Source organism: Mirounga angustirostris, unplaced genomic scaffold (assembly GCF_029215605.1).
Source record: "Mirounga angustirostris isolate CCGP_5_RB_7025 unplaced genomic scaffold, mMirAng1.0.hap1 SCAF_10, whole genome shotgun sequence".
Classification (NCBI taxonomy): domain Eukaryota; kingdom Metazoa; phylum Chordata; class Mammalia; order Carnivora; family Phocidae; genus Mirounga; species Mirounga angustirostris.
Window position 1 is genome coordinate 48,832,591 of NW_026991718.1, and position 4,967 is coordinate 48,837,557.

The following is a 4,967-nucleotide window of genomic DNA, read 5'->3' on the forward strand; positions in this document are numbered from 1 at the left end:
TAAATAATAAAAAAAATAAAGTTCTAAGTTTCCTTCTTTGTACAGCTTGTAGAAATTCCAGATGTTTAGTCTGTGATATTGCATTATCATTCATCTCTGAATAAGTAAATAGGCAGTTTTTAGCTTCTCATATGCTTTCCTTCTTTTACCTTCTAAGAGGTAATCGTCTATGACTAACTTGTTAATTTTTAAATTGTACAATCTTTAAAATCATTATTCAAAATGTGTGCACATTTACCATTCTATTCCCCACTGCCAGAACCCCAGAGATTTCCCACTTATTAGCTGGATGACTTTGGACGAGTCTGTGCCTTTATTCCTATCTTTTTGAGTGTCAGGCACTGTTCTGGGAGCCGAGAACACAAGAGTGAACAAGACCAAGTTGTTGTTTTCAAGGAGTATACTTTGGATACAGAAGCTAGGGATAAACAGTATGATTTTAGCTAATGACAGTGTTATTCGGAGAGTAAAAAGGAGGTGTGGTAGAGTGATGGGGTGTCAGGGAAGAGCACTGTCAGCGGCCACCTCCCATGAACTCATCTTGGTCATTAGCCCAGAAAACCTCTCCCGAGCCATTTGGCACCACTCCTCTCCCCTTGTTTTAAACTGTTGCCTTCCTTGGCTTCTGTGATAAGATAGTGGTGCCATTGTCCCCTGGTCTCCTCCTGCCTCTCGGAACTCCCCCCTTTCAGCCTCCATCACATCTTCTCTTGACTATCCACTGAATGAGCCTGTTGGGCAGGATAACCATCTGTCCTGGCAGTTGGAAGAGAGCCCAACTGCTGGATCCCTCTGCTGAGAGCGCTTGCTCACATTCAGACCTTTGGCACAAGGTGACCCTGCGGTGGCAGCACAGGCCCAAAGAGCAACATCGGAGGCAAGGCGTTAAGATGGCTTCCCACAAAGTGGAGATAGAGCTTCTCAATCAGGACACAGGTCCAGCTGGCTTCCTTACACACAATTCAACACCAAGGACTCGATTTCAAGAAGGGCTAAGCCAAAGAAAGTAAGGAAGTGCCATGCTGACTGAAAGGCACTCAACATAGTGCTGGAAAACAAGCATGAGTCCTACCCTTACAGAATTTACATGATTGTTCAGACCCGACCCACGTAAGAAGACAATGAGAAAACACTGCAAAATGGCAAAAAACAACTCATTAAGCTATGGGAAACTGCCTAAAAGTGGCACTGGAGTTCAAAGAAGGAAGCCCCCAGAGTGAACTTACAGGTGAGAGAAAGCACCAGAGGAGGTGAAACTTGAGCTAAACCCTAAGGGAAGCAGGTGTGGTCACCAAAGAAGGACACAAGGGCCCGTGGTTGTGCATTGCAACCGGGCTGGATTCGGGATCTAACAGGCACAGTGAATGATACGTATGGCCCGCTCCTAACCCCAAGTAGGCTAAGGTTAACAAAAAACTCAACCCTGGGTTAAGGAGTGGCGACTTTGTGAAGAGGGTCAAAGTTCTCTTCCTCTTCTTTCATCTCAAAAACTAGTTGGAACAATAAGAGTGGGAGGTTCAAAGAGGAGTGGGATGGAATCAAGAGATAAAAGATACGGTGCAATCTCTTTGGGTCCTGGCTCTGCTCTCGGTCTCAGGGGAAATGAATAGAAATTTGGACTGTTTCTTCTGGTTCTTGAGATTCTCAGTTTTCCAGCTCAGGATATCAGAACAGACCAGGTAAGATATTTGGAGCTGAGGCCCAGCTAGTGATAAAGAAGGTGGATCTGCCTCAAGAGTCTTGTAGCCGGAAGGTGGGTGCTGTAAAAGTCTAGTAGGTAGGAGCAATGGCACCTCATCTCTAGCATTTCCAGAGATACAAATAACAGGTGCCTTCAATCTTTATAGCATTTTACAACTCTCACAGTTGCACATGGATTTCATTTTGTCCTCATTTGAGGTAGGCATATCAGACAGATCCCATTTTACAGATTTTTAAAGAAGTTTGGGAAGTTAAGTGACTTGTGGGTGAATAAACAGCTGGGCCTAAAAGCAAAGTCTTACATGTTCAATCTGGCACTTCCTCTCTAGAGGATAATGTTCCTGTGGTCCTGATCCAAACAGGCTTTCTCAGTGCCCCAGGCAAAGCTCCTCACAAAACAAAGTGAGCCTTGACTCAGAAATTCCACCCGTGGTCACAAACTGGTCTCCAAACCCAGGCGGGGTTAAAACACTGAGATACGGGGGTCGGGAGAGAGGGGTCAGGAGGCACAATACCAACCGACAAACTGTTTTCTAGGGAAAAACTGGTCTGTTCCAAAAACTGTTCTCAAAAGCTATTGAAACAGCCCAACATTGTGGGATTCACTGGGCTTTCACGTCATTCATGCTTTGCTCTCGGGTTTCCGTTCCTCCCAACCCCCACATGAAAAATTTTTCCTTCCCCTGGGGCAACTGAAACCCAGAAGAAGTGATCAGCAGACAAAGGGGATAGGCACCATCATTTTAAAATCAGGGGTGCCAGAATCAAAGTTGAAACCCTCGCCTCTCAAGCAACAAATATCCACCACACTAGCCCCACTAGGGAGTGCTTCTCCCCATGCTGCCTTTTAAAGTGTCTGTTACCCGAGAAAGCAAAATAAAGGCTTACGTGGTTTCTTCTTCCTCTTTGGTGGCATTTAACTGGACTATGTGAAAGTGATCATCTGAAGAAACCTAGCAGCTGCCCCAGAGTCTCTCTGTACCCGGCCCATGGCACTTTGGAAGGTCTGTGCCTCTGAAGCCAACTGGGATGCAGCCAGACGAGTAAGCCTCTCTCTCCACTCAGCCCAGACCAGTAAGCATGGTGCTCCTGTGGCTTGGGAAGGCAGAAAGGCTTTCAGGAGCCCAGGGATCGGTCTCTTTACTGAGCAGTTGCTACTCTTTCGGTATAAGCTGCTTCATGTTTCATGGTCTGATTCCCTTTTATTCACAATATGGAACGCTTCCCTCCTTTCCCTATAACTCTGGCTCCTTTTCTCTTTCGTGGGTCTCCCTGCTTCCTTGTGGGCTGGCTTACTACCACAGCTTTCCCCCCAGAGCTAGGCGGGGAAAGAGACACTGAAACTGCCCCGTGCAGAGCGGCCTCTGCAGCAGGCGCAAAGAGAGCATTTGCAGACTGGTTTCCTGCCCCCGCTCCCCGCCCCTGGCAGCCTCTGGGATTCCTTGCACAGAGGTGCAGAGGCAGAAAAGGTGTGGCCGTTTGGTAAAAAGTAAATGACCGATGTGGTTGTGACACATGGCATATTCAGTTCACTCTGGTTTGACAAACATTTGCAAAATGTCTCTGAAGTGCAGAGATGGATGAGAGAGCTCACAATTCTTAGGCATAGTGGTCCCTGAACTCTGACTCCGTGCAGTGCTTTTCAACCCTGGCGGCACCCTAGCAGCTTTGGAAACAAAGACGAAAACAAAACAACAACACTGTCTGGGGCCCTACTCCAGAGATTCAGAATTCATCAGTGTGGGGTAGAGCACAAGCATCAGTATTTTTTTTTTTTTAAATGCTCCCCAGGCATTTGAATGTGTAGTCAGGAGCAAGAGCGTTATGTGGTCATATGCAGAAAGTTCTGAATAAAGGCTAAATTTAGGTTTTAGGCAATGCAAAGCTATTACAGGTTTTGGAGCAAGACAGGAAACATGAGCATGGCTGTAATGTGGGAAGCTTCTCCTGACTGTACAAGGCAGAACAGACTGGAGTCAAGAAATACTGAAAAAGGGCGCCTGGGTGGCTCAGTCGTTAAGCGTCTGCCTTCGGCTCAGGTCATGATCCCAGGGTCCTGGGATCGAGTCCCACATCGGGCTCCCTTGCTCCGCAGGAAGCCTGCTTCTCCCTCTCCCGCTCCCCCTGCTTGTGTTCCTGCTCTCGCTCTCTCTCTCTCTGTCAAATAAATAAATAAAATCTTTAAAAAAAAAAAAAAAAGAAAGAAATACTGAAAAAAAAAGAGAGAGAGAGAGAGAGACACCTGGTAAAAGCCTATTATTGCACTAGTCCAAGTAAGGGGTAATAAGGTCCTACACTAAGCAGTAGCCCTGAGCATGGAAAGGAAGGATGAATTTCCTGGAACATCCCAGACTGGGGCAGTTATAGGACTATTAAGGCAAGGTGGGACAGTCCAGGCTGCCTCTGGGGCCACAGTAGGGAAAGGAAGGCAGTGAGAGGAGAGGCACTCTTGCCCAGACTCCTCCCCAGACTCCCTTGGCCCCACATTCCCTCCACCAGAACTGCAGAAGAAAGAATTTCTGATACTTTAGGGGTTAAGAACCCACGAGGAGAAGAATAGAGACTTGGTTCTTCCGGGGGGAAAAGTTCAAGGACACTAACCTAAGTGATAAAGAACATAATATATTCAAGGACACAAAACATGAAAATGAAGCAAAACTTCAAAATGAAGCAAAACTTCATACATTTGCAGACTTTTTCCCATAGAATTTTAACATAAAAACTCATTCTTCTCCTATACAAGGTATTTACTCTCCTGCCCTCACCTGAGGGGTCACTAACAATCCCATTATTTCCAGGCCACCTTAGAACTCTAGGCTCAGCTCATAGAAAGAGAAATATAGAACCAACTGCAGCTTCAAACACCTTCCTAGATGTTGCCTGAGTCAGAAAAACATAGTCAACATAATAACATTGGTAGGGTGGGGTGGCAAAGGAACGTAATCACTCATCTGGAGCGTAACCTGGCACTGCAAATAAAGGCTCTATTATCGTTAGCTGAAAGCTTTCAGGGCATAAGAAGGAAGTGAACGGGATGACCCACTTGAGACAACACCAAAAGAACAGAGAACTTCACAGCTCTGGAAGATGGCAACAGGCAGACAAATGACACTGAGCAGTTAACAGTGAACTGGGACACACCTTCAATGTCAGCCCAGCTCAAATTCCATTTTTCCCTCACCTTTCCCCAAACAACCAGACCTTTTAGTTAGCTTGTTTCCACAATACTTGATCAAACAGATCACTCTTGAGCATACACACACAAA